The sequence below is a fragment of the Battus philenor genome, unplaced genomic scaffold (assembly GCF_028537555.1).
Source record: "Battus philenor isolate CCGP_79_NKW_IND1 unplaced genomic scaffold, ilBatPhil1.0.hap1 SCAF_20, whole genome shotgun sequence".
Taxonomy (NCBI): Eukaryota; Metazoa; Arthropoda; class Insecta; order Lepidoptera; family Papilionidae; genus Battus; species Battus philenor.
In genome coordinates, this window is record NW_027181683.1 from 4,822,211 (window position 1) to 4,839,030 (window position 16,820).

The following is a 16,820-nucleotide window of genomic DNA, read 5'->3' on the forward strand; positions in this document are numbered from 1 at the left end:
GTTACCGTAGTACTGTAGAATTATAACCCAGGACTCCTTAGATCCAGATTGAATGATACCTAAACAGTCCGCGTGCTTCTTCTCCAACCATATATATATGGTGGACGATATATCGTCGTTTTCCATCAGACGAGTTGGTGGTCAAACACAGACAATAAAGCGTTTAAAAAAGCATTATTTGTGCGAATAGGAATGGATAAAGCAAAGAACAATAAATTTGAAAATGATCCTACATGAAACATTGCTATGCGCTTATGTGTTTGACTGTACTTCTATTTTTTTAATTATATATGCACCCGCCACTTCCTAGATAATAATATAAAATTTAAAAAGGAGAAAAAACAGCAATATTTTTATTTACAACAGCATTTTAGCGTTTCAGCCACTTGTCCTTGTGCTATCGCTTTTCGAAATATTGTAGTAGTGATGTTTTTTTTTCGTTCGATATTAGATTGGGTTTTTATCTATGTTCAAACATGTCAACCCCAGTGTGACCAGTTAGCATAGCAATAAATGCCGACCACGTCGGGGTTCGGTATTATCGAACGTCCTTGAGTTAGAATACTAAACCCGTTTTAAGTGACAGTCCAAGCTGAGGTCCCCACACGGAGGCCCTTGTGCTCTCCCTTGTCCCTTGCTTTGGTCATGAACTTCCGTCTAAGCGATATACGAGCTCCGCTCCAAATCCTGGGAAACTCTATTATGTAGCGGCCGGTGCCGAGGTTCCTAAGGCAGCACTCGAGATTTGCTCCGAAAAACGAGTTTAAGACCGCCTTCTGAGCCCTAGTCCTCCAAACTCGCAGAAATTGTAAATGCAACATTGATCATCTGTTAAATAAAATATTATTGTTTACTTATAAGGAATGTAAAAAAATATTTATAACGAGTCTACTTGTGTTTAGCATATATACGGATTCAGATTTCAGCTCTCAACACTGCGAATATTTGTTTAAACTGTGAAATTCGTTTATAGCGAAACCGTGTACCGCATGAGAAATTACAAGTTTTCGTTGTATTGCCCGTTAAGGATTATATCTAGCAACCCAGGCGGCGGAGTACGGTTGTGTAATTGTAAACGTGTTGGATTATGTTTCATTGGCGCCATTCTGTTAACTCTAATGTCGCTAGTAGCTAATTTGTTAAATTGCAACACTTACCTGTTTAAGTTGAAAACTATAGCTTCTGTTTAAGAAGCGCGCAACACAATAGAATTGGCTTTTTGTGAAATTTCGTGACTTTTATTCTCTTCTTTAATTTCTTTAATTATCAACTTTTTAAATCTAACAATGGGAACTTTCTAAATAATTTCTGGGATCCTATCATAAAAGCGTTTTATTGCCCAGAAAACAAATACTAATTCTATATTTTAGTAGAATATCGATATAAATATCTCCAAAATGTGCACAAGGTTGTTATTGGTCCTATAACGGCATTGTGGATCAATAGTTTCAATTAGTTTAAAAATCTCTAGTCAATAACTGACATCATCATTTTTTAACCGTACAACATTTACTGCAGGGGTCTTCTCCATAGATTTTCAATACGAACGACCTAAAGCAGCCCATGTCCTGTGTCTTTTGAAGACTTAACCTGATCGATCATGAGTTGGGCAAGAAAGTGGAAAAAGTGTCGCCTCCCTCATGGATGATGACAAATGTCGTCCTGCATTTCTGAGGTTCTGCAGAGAAGTGGTGCAGCAGACAATTGCTCGGAACAAGAGAAAGAATTAAAACGAAAATGAAAAAAAATATTACACCAGCGTAGTTACGTTCCTGCCCCAAACAATGCAAGGGGAGCGAGTAAATATATATAAAAAAGATCGACGTCCTAGGCTACACATGATGATCCTTGGCTTGGACTCCAGAACCTAAAAGACCAGCGGTCATTTTACTTGTAGGCTATGTGGCCTGCTCGCTGTCAATCTGCTGTGATATAACGGTTACTTTCTTTGTAAGCAATTATTTAACAACATCCTCTAACGTGGTGTTGCTTCTATGATATATACTTTACGTCATCTACGTACACCTGCGTTCCAAGACAGATTTTTTTGGCCAAAGCGAATGTAGCTATTTAGGGGATAGTCTCAACTCTCCTATCTACATCCCAGTGAATGCAACAAAACCATGAAAATTGATAATCCAAAACCCTACACGCGTTTAACATCGTCTGACTTTCTTAATTCTGTATTGAGGAGCAAAGGAAAGATTTTATGTATATTCTTTTATTTATTTGTGTTGGGAAAATAACACCAGTAACTTTTTTTTAAACAGAGTGATGTCGGCAGGGCTGGCAAAACATATTTTCGTTGATAATAATGTAATTTCAATACAACACAGTTTCAGAAGCATCTTTTTTCCTTTTTTATCTGGTTTACTTTGCCCCAGTGGCATTTGGAGATTCCGCGCGTTTTGGGGGAGGAGAGACCTAAGGTCCTCTCGAGTGAATCTAGACATGTGTTGTCCCTTATCAATAATAGTCGTTTAGTTATCGACTCAAGGGCACCCGGGGGCATACCAAACACGCCAAAATCCAAACCACGTCTTCCATCGACCACCGAAGTTAAGTTTTTCTATATTCGAATAAAGTTTTTACAAAAGTTTTATCTACTCTTCATAAACCAATTTCCAGTAGGTGCATGATTTTAAGGTACGGGATTCTGAAATCGCAAGCCTAAAATTTTCTCTTAGTTCGACAAGGTTATGAAAACATGGTCCAAAAGTTTTATAACACCCTACATCACAAAATATGAATGAATTTCTTTCACTCAAGCAACAAACATTCATATAACTCTTGGAACAAAGTTGCAGATAAATACTTCAGTAGAATTGTCATATTACAAAAGCTACAACAAATTATCATAATTATTCCATGTATAATATATATGATACTTAGGTACGCATTCAATACGTGTAATTTTATAAATTAAAATCAGGTTAGATCGAATGCAACATATAAGTCCCTGTAATACTGTTTTCGCGAACCCGACTTAATGTTTCATATCCGGTCCTCGATAAAGATCGTCTTGTTTAAGATAAACAAGTTTTTCTTCTGTTGGGTTCGTAGAATTTTACCAATTTACTTTTAATAACCGTCTCGTGGTGTCTATTACTATTTTTATAGTTATCTATAAAAATACGGAGTTGTTTGCAGGGCTACAGATCAACCAAAATACCACAGTGCGATATTAGGAACAACGACTTTAAATTATAACAGTAAATAATGTTATGATATAAAATAAGCTGTACGTTAATGTTGTATGCAGTTACTGTACAGTTTTAATATACAAGATATTTAAAAAAATAATGACAGCAATTTTAAAACATTTTAAAAATAATGTAAATATAATACGTTTCATAACTAGTGCATGTCCAATAATGGAGTAAGGAATTCAAATTAAATATTTTCAAGTAAACCAGTTGAATACGCGCCGCGTAAATGTTCAAGTAAGATCATTAATGTGGCATTAAATTGTATCTCTTCTGGTTATTAAAAAACATTACGCATGGCTATAATATGTCGGTAATTTCTGGGGGTAATTCCAAAATTTTCCATCCCATGATTATGTGGGTGTGTACTGCCAAAAACCACACCCAAAATCGAGTAATTTCGTTACAAAAAACAATTCGTGGGCGGAGTCGAGAACTGTAATATGTGACCGCAAATGTAACTAAAACCGACGTCGGATAAGTAATTGAACTTTAATGCGTTGTAACACTGGTTAATTTGGCTTACAATTTTGTTTTTGGGAAAGCTTTAAGGCACGAGTTCGTGGTATGGAACGAGTTGACTGCAATTGTAAGTAATTAGGTCCATTTTGTTCCTCGCGTAGGTATGTCATTATTTTTTCGAGACGGTAGGATCATTTCTTTAGCTCTTCCGCGGTATTTGGAAGTTTCCTTGATTTATGAAATGTAGAGTGAACGTTTTCTTATTATAAATATATATATATATATATATATATATATATATATTAATCTTAGAAAATATAAAAATATGGCTAATGAAAGCATTTTCGAGCTATTAATATAATTTGCAATTCGCGTCAAAATCTTGTTTTTTTTTTGGATAAAAATATTTATTTTTCGAAATTATGATAAAAAATTCATAATTTATAATATCAATCGATTTAAACACACGATTGTTAGTTTCATTATGGACGCGGTCCCAGATAGACTAGCAGATAGTCAACAAATTTATGCGCAACAGAGAACAATAAGACAGTTTAAAAATAGAACAGCATTTCTTAATCCTTTATCAAAGCAACCCTGCAACAATTGTACTTTCGCAACTCGAAGGAGAAAGTAAGTAGCCTTTTACCCGATCATGCTATGAATCAGCCTACTTTGTCTGTTGTTTGTATTGTGCAATAGGAGTTGAGCAGCTGCAGTATCATTTCGACGTGTTTTAGAGTTTGCACTATACTGAATAACTCAACGCTTTCCTTTCTAGATACAAATTTACATGTATATTTTGATACGGTTATTTAATTAGCTCATCAGTGGAGTTATTTGATTTAAAGTCGACATGTGGAAGAAAATCTATCACAACATTTATCGAGGTGTTTTATATTTAACACATGTACGCTTTGTTATTCTTATTATTCTCTTTACATTACCTTCGTCACTAATACTGATCTAATCTTAAAGCGAGAATATTGTATTGATAATCTTATTTGTTTTATTTAAATTAAATAATGCAAATTTCATCATCATCATCTTTTCAGCCGGAGGTCGTTCACTGCTTTGATATAAGCCTCGGCCAAAGATTTTCAGCGTTGGTTGGAAGTAGCCCTTTAGTAGAATGGATCTACTTCAATCTGAATTTAAAAATCTATTTTTGTTATGACCAGTTAAGTACGTGACCAATTGGTGTCATACAAAATATTGCGCAATTTGTGTCCAATTTAAAGCGATATTAATTATTATACTCATGAGATGTTCGAGTCATTTTTGTCAGTTGTCAGATTACTCCTGCAGCACAAGTGTACCATATAAAAGATTTACGAAAAAAATATCTGTCACTATAATCGTTGTATTTTATAAGCATCAAATGTACTTTTCTTATCATATATATGGATATACACATTATTAGTATTGAGGTTTATTGATAGAATGCACAGTGAACCATCATTGTTTACTGTCTTACCAACCACCCGTAACCCAAGAAATCGTCATTCAATCATTTCATACATACACACACACTAAACTATGGAACGGCTTCTCTAATTGTGAGATTTTTTTTAAGTTTTTGCGAAGGCACAATGAAGATCCATAAAGACAAAAAAAATATTACGATAAAAATAATGAAAATACCACTTTTATTTTTTTGTACAAAGTATAGTAAGACTTGTCTCAGAAGCTGCCAAATATATGAGATCAATTAAACATGAAAAGCATGTTGGGTTATAATTGGTAATCACGTTTAAACAAAAAAAATAGTCTTCCAGTGTACCAAAAAGAATATATTTGTGAGTAATCGAAGTTGAATATAAAATCACTAGTTAAAACGTTTTATTTACTTAATTTGGACTGCGATATAATATTAACATCTTACATTGCGATATCCGACAGGGTAACTAGTGTTTAAATAAAGTTGTCACGAAATAAAAACGAACTGCCCCTCGTTACGTGAAAAATATTAACAATGACAGAAAACAAACCATTGTTTAAGAATCATAAAGGGTATCCGTTAATCGGTGTCCTGGAATAAGTCACATAGCCGGAATTCCAATGTATACGTGACTTTAAATAGAAAAATAGCAACACTGGAACTGGCAAACGGAATTGCAAGAAGAATCGGAGAAAAACTTGTAATTGTGCCTCAACTAATGTAGCAGTTTTTTTCTTATAATCCGAGAATAAATGTTTCTTTAGGATCGTAGAGATTTATAAAGGAATTAAACCTGCTCGTAGCTTTTTTTATTTAATTGCTTCAACATTCTTTCTGGCGTTAAAAAAGTATTAATGTGTATACAAAACAATCCACGGATTTTTTTGTTTAATCTCGGAATAAGGCACTGAGTAAAACCTAAGAAGTCTGCGCGTCAAAATGGAAAAAAAATAATAACGAAAATAAAATAAAAAGGTTACCTCTATACTTTTAGCACTCGCTGTCAGTGAGCTCGCAGAGTTATGAGGTGCTGTAACGGTCCGGGGGATTTTTCGTGCAGTTTTTAGTTAAGAGCAAGAAGCGCACAGTTTTTACTGCGCCCCTCATGTGGAGCCCTTGAGTGCATTTTTGGGAAGCCAGTGAGACGGACGAGTGGAGAAATCGGACATTCGTACATTGTTAGCTGTCTCGTGCCTTATTATTTGTGTTTTAGTACCGCAGCGAAAAACGCGCCGTCCGGCTAAAGACGATGATTTTGCATTTGTAACATGATAACCTTAATGAATGATACTTTAGCTTGGTTTTATTATAAACTTTCACTAATACACTAACTTTTACAACTACGATCTATAATAATTTAAGAGCATAAAATAAAGCTCTGAAATAAATAAATAATTTAATACATTAAGAGGAATTATAAATGTAGCAAAACAAATTATTCATATATGTTTAACTATGCAGGATTTTTTATTTTTTTATATTTCATTTAATGTATAGTTATTTTTGCAAAGGACTGATGAATTTTTAGTTTAATCATAATCATAATTTTAGACGTATTCAGTCTATTTTTTATTGGCCTCTCATACAGATTTCAAATAAGATGGTGTCCTGCTTAGATGCAGGAAACCATCGTCTTCCAATGACCTAGACAAGGTCATCGTCCACTTCCTAGGTGGACGTCTTATGCTGTGCTTGCCGGTCCATCGTCTTCACTCGTGAATGTTGAGGCTCCAACAGTTTTGCACGCTATGTGACTTACCCACTGCTACTTCAATCCGCTGGGCGCGTTCGGGTACTTTCGTTTGTCTACGGAAATACTAATCCCTGATTCGATCTCGTAGAGAAATCATATTTATTAAAATTTTAAAACACATTGAAGTTTTATATATAATAAATTCAAATAATTAGTCATTATGTCGTCGGTCCATCTAGTGGTGTATATTTTTTACTTAAATTACTTGATGTTAATTACAAAGTAATTTATCTATAAATAAATTACGTTTTCAATGACTACAGAGAAACGTCTAAATCAGGAGGCAAAAAGTTTCTAATAAATTTTGAATATACCATTTTGGTGTCGAATGAAGTTTGCATATAAATAATGAACAAAATTATTGTTAAGCACAGTTTCGTTCTTGTATTTCTCGATAATTATCGCGATATTAATGAAAACTCGCCGCGCCGCCGGACGGACGGACGGACGGCTACGGTAATAAATGACGCGATTTTGACTTTAATTAATGTCTTAAGGCGAACCAAACTTATTGATCAACATCATTTTTTGGGTTCCAATATTCCTTAACATATACACGTGAAATCTGTCATTGCTAATAGCAAAGCAGATTAAAAATACAGATAATATAAAATAACATTTGAGTGGAATTTTAATTTGTAGATATAAAAAAAATATCTGTGATTCGTATTGACTAAAATAACTACACGATGGAAAGAAGAATTTTTCGGATAAAGAAATGTCGGAAGACCACATAAATGCCGGGCTAATGACATAGTCCAAATCGTAGGAAAATATTGGAAAAAAGTAACAGCACAAGAACATGGAAGGATTTGGAGGAGGTCTTTACTCAAACAGAGATTCAGGAGATAATTTACTGACCATGTCAATACTAGAAATATAGTAGAAATACTAATGTTACTAAAGAAGGCTTTTATATTATTATTACCTGTGATATAATGTTTAAGTACTTAATTTTTTATTAATCTAATTATAATTTAATAACGTATCTACACAAAAAAAATTAAAATATAACTTTTTTCAAAATTAAGAATATAGCTTAATTTTTGAAAACAGCTTAATAAAGGTAGACAAGTGAACAATTAATGAAACAAATCAATATAGTATCGATTACTTTGATTACAAATTTTTCGTAAAAATATATAGTCTTCGATATTTATTCTGATGGGAAAATTAATATTACGAACCACGTTTTCCTTTTACAAAATGTAGAAAAATTTTGAAATATGCATTAAAAGTCTTTTAAATGGTATATAGGATAATGCTATAGTAATGATATCCATAAAAAACTTTTTTTTACCTTGTGCATGCATTTGTATTGAATCCTTAAAGATAAGTGAAATTAATTTATTTTCTAACTTTTCTTGAGTTCCTAACGGTTTCTTGACGCACACACGCAGGCTTATAAAACGCTGCAAAATATTAGCGACGTATATAAATCTTGGAATTTCTAAACATTGACACTGAAAATAAAATAAAAACAATGAGTGTGCGTGTTTGGCCGCATTTGAAAAGCGTTTTCGATATCGAACGTACGAGATAAAGTCGAAATGATTCATAGCCGTCGGGCGGACATGTTGTGTATTCTGATATAATCCGTAAGAACGGAGAGCATTTCAGTGCACATTCAGATAAATAATTGTTAAATATTAAGGCGGAAAAAAAAAACGACGTCGTCAAACAAATATTTGCCTTTTATTTATTTTATTTATTTATTTAAGTATATATACCAAGAGTAAACAAATTATAAATAGAGTACAGGCTGCAATAATTATAAGCGACACAACTATTGTTATTAATACGTATTTGACTATTTGATAATTATAACTAAGTTAATATATTTTTTTTAATTTTAAACTATTAATTACTAAATACTTAGTGTAAAAGTAATTTCTCAAATATTACTGGCCACTTTCTGTATTCGATATTTCAAATATTATATTACATTCTACCTGTTATGTATATATGATGTAACATATATAATATCGTTAAGGCCAAATATATAATTACAATTATTGAAAACTTACTTGATACAACTTACTTCATGAAGTATGATCATTTTTAAAGCACACTCAGGACCACACTAAAGAAATTTGTCTTAAATTAAAACTAATAAAAAAAGAATTTATTTTAACCGTGATAGATGACCGTGTTTGAAAGAAAATTAAGGATATTTTAAAAGTACGAGTTTATGTAATCTAAACTCCTTATTAGGTGTTTGTTCAATTTATATAATGATTCATAAGGAAAACTGAATAAAATCGTTTCTGTAATTTGTTGTACGGATAATTACCTTATTTATTCATTTAAAAATATTAAGTCGCCTTATTCGTGAGCTATGCCTTAACCGAAAATTCAAAACCAGTTCATATAGTTGGTGTGTTTCTACAAGGCTAGGGTAAAACGTTTTATAATTGTAAACGGGATTATTCCTAACCCAAAAAAAGGTTATAAAAAATTTAGCAATAATTTTTTTGAAATGAAATGCTATATTTGAAGGTAAAAAAGTCAAAGCAAAAATAATATAATTAAAAAAGATAAAGTTGTTATATACATATATTTATAAATACATGTAACATATGCTCAAACGTCTTATTAACGTCTTCCTATCATCACAAACTGAATTGATGCAAGTTCTATACTATAAAAGAAAAGTTTTGATTAGTAACTTTAATAAATGATTTAAGTTGCTTACCAATATTAGTTACTTATTAACACGTATTTGTCTAAAAACTCAAAACTTGTTATGTTGGCAAGACGATAATTGTTTTCATATATAATTCATATAATACACTAAAACACATTATTTAAAACTAATAGAAGATCTGACATTTAATACATATCGGACATATCCAGTTATTGAAAAACTCATGGTATCTATAGCGCTTCTCATTTGGCGTTAATTTATGCAAGACCGGACAAATTGCATTTTAAGCTATTGTATGTGAAATATTATGAGATTATAATTAGTTTTGATTCACTGCTGTAAATCATGATGCCAATACTGGATTCACTTACGTCAGATAAACAGCCTAATTTAAATAAAAAAATTGTGAGTAAAGAGTGAAAGACGGTCGTGATGGCGAAGAATGTGCCCATGAAATCTGTACTTGAATACAACATGTGTCATACGATACTTGTTACTGATACAATCGAAACTGTTGTTGTGAATGTTATCATCGTCACATCAGCCATAATACGTCCACTGTTGGACCTCACCCCTAGATTTCCAATAGCCTTCGAGTGTCCGGTAGGAAGAAGCCTTTATCGGAACCTTTATGTCCCATCGGCAATGTGTTTCGCGCGCTACGATGTTGTAATGCGGTCTTGTTAATTTTATTGTTAGAACTCAAGTCATCTCGTCTAGAGAGGGTACATGACATAAACGGACGCACAGTGTAGCTTGGTGGACGGTACAAATCTTTGTGATGGTTTCTAATATACGAAGGTCACTTCAATGATAAATAAGCCAAAGTATGCGCTTGCTAGGATATGAAACCTTGTAACACAAGGCACAGTTTTTATTTCTGTTTCTAAAATTCACATAAATCTGAAATTCTCAAATATTTTTTATTCCTATGTTTAATTCATAAGCAATGACTAAAAAAACGTCGTTTAAGTGTAATCACCTCTAGTGAGTTTTTGTTCTATTAAAATTCTCCTAATGGGTAATGCTTTACACAATTTTTTATGCATAATCAAAATAAAAATAAAGATATTTAAAATTTTTTATATGGAAAACATACAGCTTTAAAACCCGATTAACTCTAAACTGCTTGATCCGGTATAGATGAGCAAGCTGGTACTGGAGTGCCAGTAAAATATGAAGTTACAGTTTGAATTAAATTTTAGAATCAATAACAGAGAGATATAATATTTCGAGAAAATTATAACTACATTATATAATAAACGTAAGGCTTATGAACCCACTTGCCGAGGACACTCATTATGTTTGGATCGAGAATGTATAATATTGCCTATAAGTTGGAGACGCTTTGCGTAAACGCAATGGTGACGTGAAACGAATTGATTTGTTTGGGACTTCCAAATTTTGCTTGACTAATAGTCCAGGATATTAAATTTTAAAAAGAAATTTTAAGATAAAAATATTAGTTGGATTTCTCTCAGCGAATTGTAAGCGGTGTCGAGGACATATGCATTTCCAACTGTAATGTTACATTTTCCTTTTTTAAAATACCAGAACGAATACTAGTAATTTTTAGTAACATTAAAGAAATAGTAACAATGATGATAAAAAAAACTTGAAAGTTTATGTAGACATTCTATGAAAGTTAAGCAGTGGTATGACAACGATAGAGGATTGACACATGCGACCGCAGTTTCGACTCCCAGAATACAGTCTTATGACAATTGACACATTTTGCATTAACTATATGGGATTGTCATTGCTCACGAACAAGTTTTCAGAGTGTCGGCAGCAGCGTCTTCTGCGTATCTTAATATCACACTGCGATCCCTCATCATCAAGCGAGGCGATTATGGTTTATTTCTCCTTAGATATCTTTAGAAAAAGCCTATGCCTTGCAGTGCACGTCTGCGTCTGTGCTGAAACGACAACGATGACGATTGCTCGAAAATCCCCAGATTATTATAATTTTACACAAATATATTGAAAATATTAAAAACTCTGTATGCAATGCAGTTGAAAGTGTTACTATATGCAAGAGATAGTTTCCGACACTGTTTTACAAAGCGTCCGTGCTATGAAATGTAATTGCCAATAAGTTTATTACAGTGCCCGACTATGTAAAACACGGTTTTGCTATTGTAAGTGTATATAAAAGTTTTGAGTGTTTAATTTATGGTATCGTTCTGAAGTAATGCAGTAATATTTACTTAGTAAATTATGCTAAATAAATTATATCAGGTTTTAATTAAAGATAGTAGATAGAATCAAGTTCGTGGAAAGTCGGTCATTGCGGCGTCTATCGGGTTACTTTGCAGTAGGCGGCTATTAGTTAACATGATGGTGATGGATAATATTGCAGTAGAATAGAGTCGGGGAAAAGAGAGAGATGGAGTGTAGAACAGAGATCAGAGGAGAAGACTATGAAAGAGGAAATGTGACATACATCTTTAACACCACCTGACTCCGGCTTTGGCAGCAGATTTGGGAGCGATATTGTTGTAGCGCATGAAATATTATAGAATAATAAGAAAAAAAAATAGAGTACGAAGGTCAGGTTTTTAGATGTTAGTCAGAGTGCAAGGTTGGCACCATTTAAACTACGATTAATAATTTGTTACGATAGTAACTAGTCCTTTCGATGCCACGCAGGCAGACGTGATGATACATTTGGCGATGTTATTTTCAGAAAAAAAAGGTATTAATTGATACGTATCTTTTACATTGTCACACTGAAAAGATAATACGGTTAAGTAAGTCACGTGATACAACGGAGTTATAATTTACGGTAATGTTTGAAGATTGAGTTAGGAATTACAACGTCTAGAGAAACCTGGTCTCAAATAGCAGAACGTTTGCGGCGGAGACTGAACTATCACGGTTCTACGAGTCGTATTCGCAGGTATAGATACATCATTTAATAGTTTTTAAAAATGTCGATCAAAGCTCCGCAGTATTCGTAAACAAAGGTCAAAGTTCTAAGCGCGGGCGGTCCTCGCGCCATTATAAATTTCGGGAAACATTCTCATTTAAAGTTCAAAGTCGCTAACGGAAAAATATCCCGTCTAATGGTTCCGATTAGGCCGCACCGACGACCGCCGCAAATATCTAAAATTCCCATTTAGTCATCTCCAAACAAAACATTTTCGAGTCTGAGAATTTCTTCTTCTGAACGAAGTTTTGACATAATATCAAAAGGATTTAAACCAACTACGTTTAAGATCCAAATATAATTACGTTGCATTTCTAAATGTTAGCGAGGGGCATTTGCGAGCCGTCGTCGGAGAAAATCGCTTTTTAGGTAGGTTGTTTAGTTAAAAATACTTTTTCATTGAGTTTACAGAATTAATTTAAACTTTTTACATAATTTGTTGTTGAACTATAACATCTAAAAGTGATTATAGGTTTTTTTTATTTTACAGTGCAATTAGAAAAAAATTGTTCATTACGAATAAATTTCGCCTATTTCTTATAAAAATTTTTCTCTCTCTTAAGTAAAATACTCTTTTATTTTTTATTCATATATTATTCTTATATTTAATTTATCTTATATTTATCTCTTTCGACCAGTTTAGTCTGTTTTGTTTATTTATCTATTATAGACATCTGTTTATGATAAATTACCATGCTAAAAATGTATCATTACTACTAATCATTGCACTAGGCTAACAGGTCTGCATAGCAGAGTTCATGGGGTTACAATCACGTTTGTTTTTATTTATAATTTTAATTTCGTAGTCATTCCAGTCCATAGATGCCCATTGCAGGATATAGACCTACTCCAAAGTTATCTATGGGGGGAGATACCATAATCGCCACGTAGAGCTAGCGGTTTGGCGATCGCAGTGTGGTATAAATGGTACGCAGGTGCACGCCCATCTGGAAACTGCCCATCATCTGGAAACTTGTTTGTGAGCAGTGGCAATTCAATACAATTAATGTACAAAGTGTGAATTACAGAAGATTGTATCCCCGGAATCGAAACCGCGATCTACTATCGCAAGCCTCAGTCCTCTACCACTAGGTTGCCCCTGCTTGTTTATAATCTACGTCAATATAAAAAAAAGAAGTTATGTTTTTTTTAATAGGTTAAACAAAATTCCAGTCTTACCAGTATTTTGAATATTTTACACCGTACATATATATCACAATAAATTGAAATATTTTTGAAAGCAAAAATAAGTAATAAATAAATGTAACCTAAGAAAATAATGACAACCATTTTAATTAAATTAGGCTATTCATGTTTCTTATTAAAAATTGTCATATAAATTACCCCTTATCGTATGATTTACGTATTAAGTTCGATAATCAATCTTACAATTGTGAGATATACTATTATTTTAATATATACTTCTATCTTTATCCACGATATAACTGTTAGGCTACATTATCATAATATAAATAAAAACCGCCGTGTGAACACTTTAAATTAGGTAAAAATTTTATCATCGTTTTCTTCCGTGCAATATAAGTACGTTTAGCGAACCGTATATCCGACAGACGTAATGATACTTGCTGCTTAAAAATAAAATAGTCATAAAGCGTGTTAACGAAGTGTTTTGCACTTTAGAGTAAACTTGATGACTCGTAAAAGTCTTTCGGGTTCTGTACAAAAATAAATGATTGAAAAAAAAAATTCAGGTAAAATCATAACAAAAACAGTATTTCAAGTGAATCTAAATTTAGAATTCTGTCGGTGACAACTTCAGAGCAATAGATATTTCCCGAAGTCGTCTTTAGTTCTCACAAAATGAAATAATGCCTACTCTATCTCGTCAATCGAAACGTATACTCGCATGACTATTATAATATTCTGTTACTATTTATAATGCTATAAATATTTTTAAGCTCAGCGTATAAGTAGTTGAAGTGGCAGTAGGTGGGTCATCTAGCGGAGACTCTAGAGCCTAAATGAAGACCAGGGACCGGTAAGTTCAGCGTAGGATGTCTCCACATAGGAGAGACCCTGGATTTTGCTCTCCTTCCTACCGGTTCCCTGTTGGAAATCCATGGTTAGGGCATATGCCTGAACATATGTTCAGCATTATAAACGAATAACACAATTTTTCAAATAAAAGATCCAATACATATCTAGATGTCAGTGGAGTAAAGAAATTGAACCTATATCAGTCTTTGGAGAGGTGATGCCGAGGCAACTACCGTACCAAGGCGTCACATCTCAATCGGAATTAAATTTGTAAAAAACTTATTTTTATTTCCAAACTTAACATTGTTCATGGTTGTGGAACCTTAAAATAAATAATATCATGTTTTACATGATTAAAAGAAAAAAAAAGAGCTTGGAAATGCACAAAACACGGGTGAATCACTGAAGGTTACCCCTTTTTGTGAGACAAGACGAAATAAAAAAAAAGCTTTAAACATTCCGCCACCGGAGCTCATAAGTCACCGCGCCGTATTTAACCGATTTTGACATTAAAAAGGTCAACTCGTTTACAAACTACGACTTAAAATCACGTATTCATTACGTTGTGTCTAAAATCCAGTAAACATATCGAAAAGTTAATATTATAAATAAAGTATATTAGAAATTATAACATTTATTATTTTTTAACATAGTTGATATGCTGAACATTAATTTACTTATGTTATATTCAACTTCATTTAAGCAAAAATGGAATGTACAAAAATAGATATATATCTAAAATATATATCGCTTAATTTAGTATATATGGCTAACAAATATTCTCAAACAATAAAAAATAATTTTAATCATATTACAGTATTTATTCGAAATTGTACAAAATGTGTAATATCGGATACGTATCGTAGTCGTGTCGCGTAAGTAAAAACGGATCGAATAGTTCTTATTATTGATGACTGTAGGGCAGACATGCAAGGAATATTTTTAACGGAAAGGGACCCGGGTGAGCTACGCCCGGTATGCCTTGTTTGTGAGCGCACCTCTGTAACTGTCTATAATAAAATTTATTATCAGACGACTATTGTTTGGTTTGTCCAAGCTCACTGAAAACGTTTATATGACTTCTGGATAAGGCCGTTATTCGAACGTATTTGTGTTGTGTAATTAATTATTATTTATTGTCCATTCCCACGTATCTTCAATCTTCGAAAGTTTCTATGTATTCTAATATTTTCGAGTGGACGCCTATTGGCTTAGTAGATGAGCACTTGGTTCTTTAGTTTCATGTTCCAATCCTGTAAGGATATGTTGCAGGGTGATGACATACGGATCTGAGACGTGGTCACTTACGACAGGTCTCATAAGAAGGCTCAAGGTCACCTAGAGAGCAAATGGAGAGGGCTGTCCTCGGAGTTTCGCTGCTAGATGGACTGAACAGATGCGCAGAAGAATCAAGATCACCGACTTACGAGTAGCTCGAAGAATTGCTGGTCTGAAGTGATAATGGGCGGGGCACATTGCTAGTGCAGCCGATGGCCGTCGACGGCGAAATGATCTCGAGTGGCGACCACGTGCCGGTAGACGAGGAATGGGTTGACCTACCACAATGTGGACCTACGACATTGTTAAGATCGCGGAAAGTCCTGCGCTGCCCGTATCTAGTCTAGATACGAGCAGCGCAGGGCGGGTCACCGTGATGTTCTTTGGTGGTGGCCTGTGTCTTGCAGTGGGGATCCATTGGCTGAAAAGAAGAAGAATGAGAATATGTTATAGTATAAATGCTACTATCTATTGTCCTGTACATGTAGATACGGATATATTTATCTTTAACCAATAAGTTATCAGGGACTCATTCGGAAGCTCAATGTTGCTCACCAAGCCGTATAAAGGGGCTATGATCAGGATTTCTCTACGAGGTGGAATCAAGAATAAAAAGATATGTAGACGAACGGTAACTGAAATAGCCATAGATGTGCAAGTTGAAGTGGCAGCGGGTAGGCAAGCGTCGCTGGGTACTTATAGTACTGTGTAAAACTACGAAGTACGAACGTAAACAGACGACGTTGTTAAGGTAGTCGGAAAATGCTGTATGCAGGCTGCTCGCTACTGGAAATCTATACGGAAGGCTTACGCTAAATGAAGATGTCCTGCGGCTGAAATGATGATGATAATTCGCTTAAACACCGTTACTAATTTCACGTCACACTTTATTTCAGTTTTACAGAAATCATTTAAAAAAATTATAAATAATTTATGCTTTTTTGGTCACCAGGCAAGCTGCAAACATTACAAGGATTTATGACACACGACTACAAAATAGAAAATCGAAATTTTAAATTGTGATATTCATTATGAGTTTATATGCTATTTTTGGTTACAAATGGTGACTGTTGTTGACAGGGCATAGATGGCGCTTTGTCTTA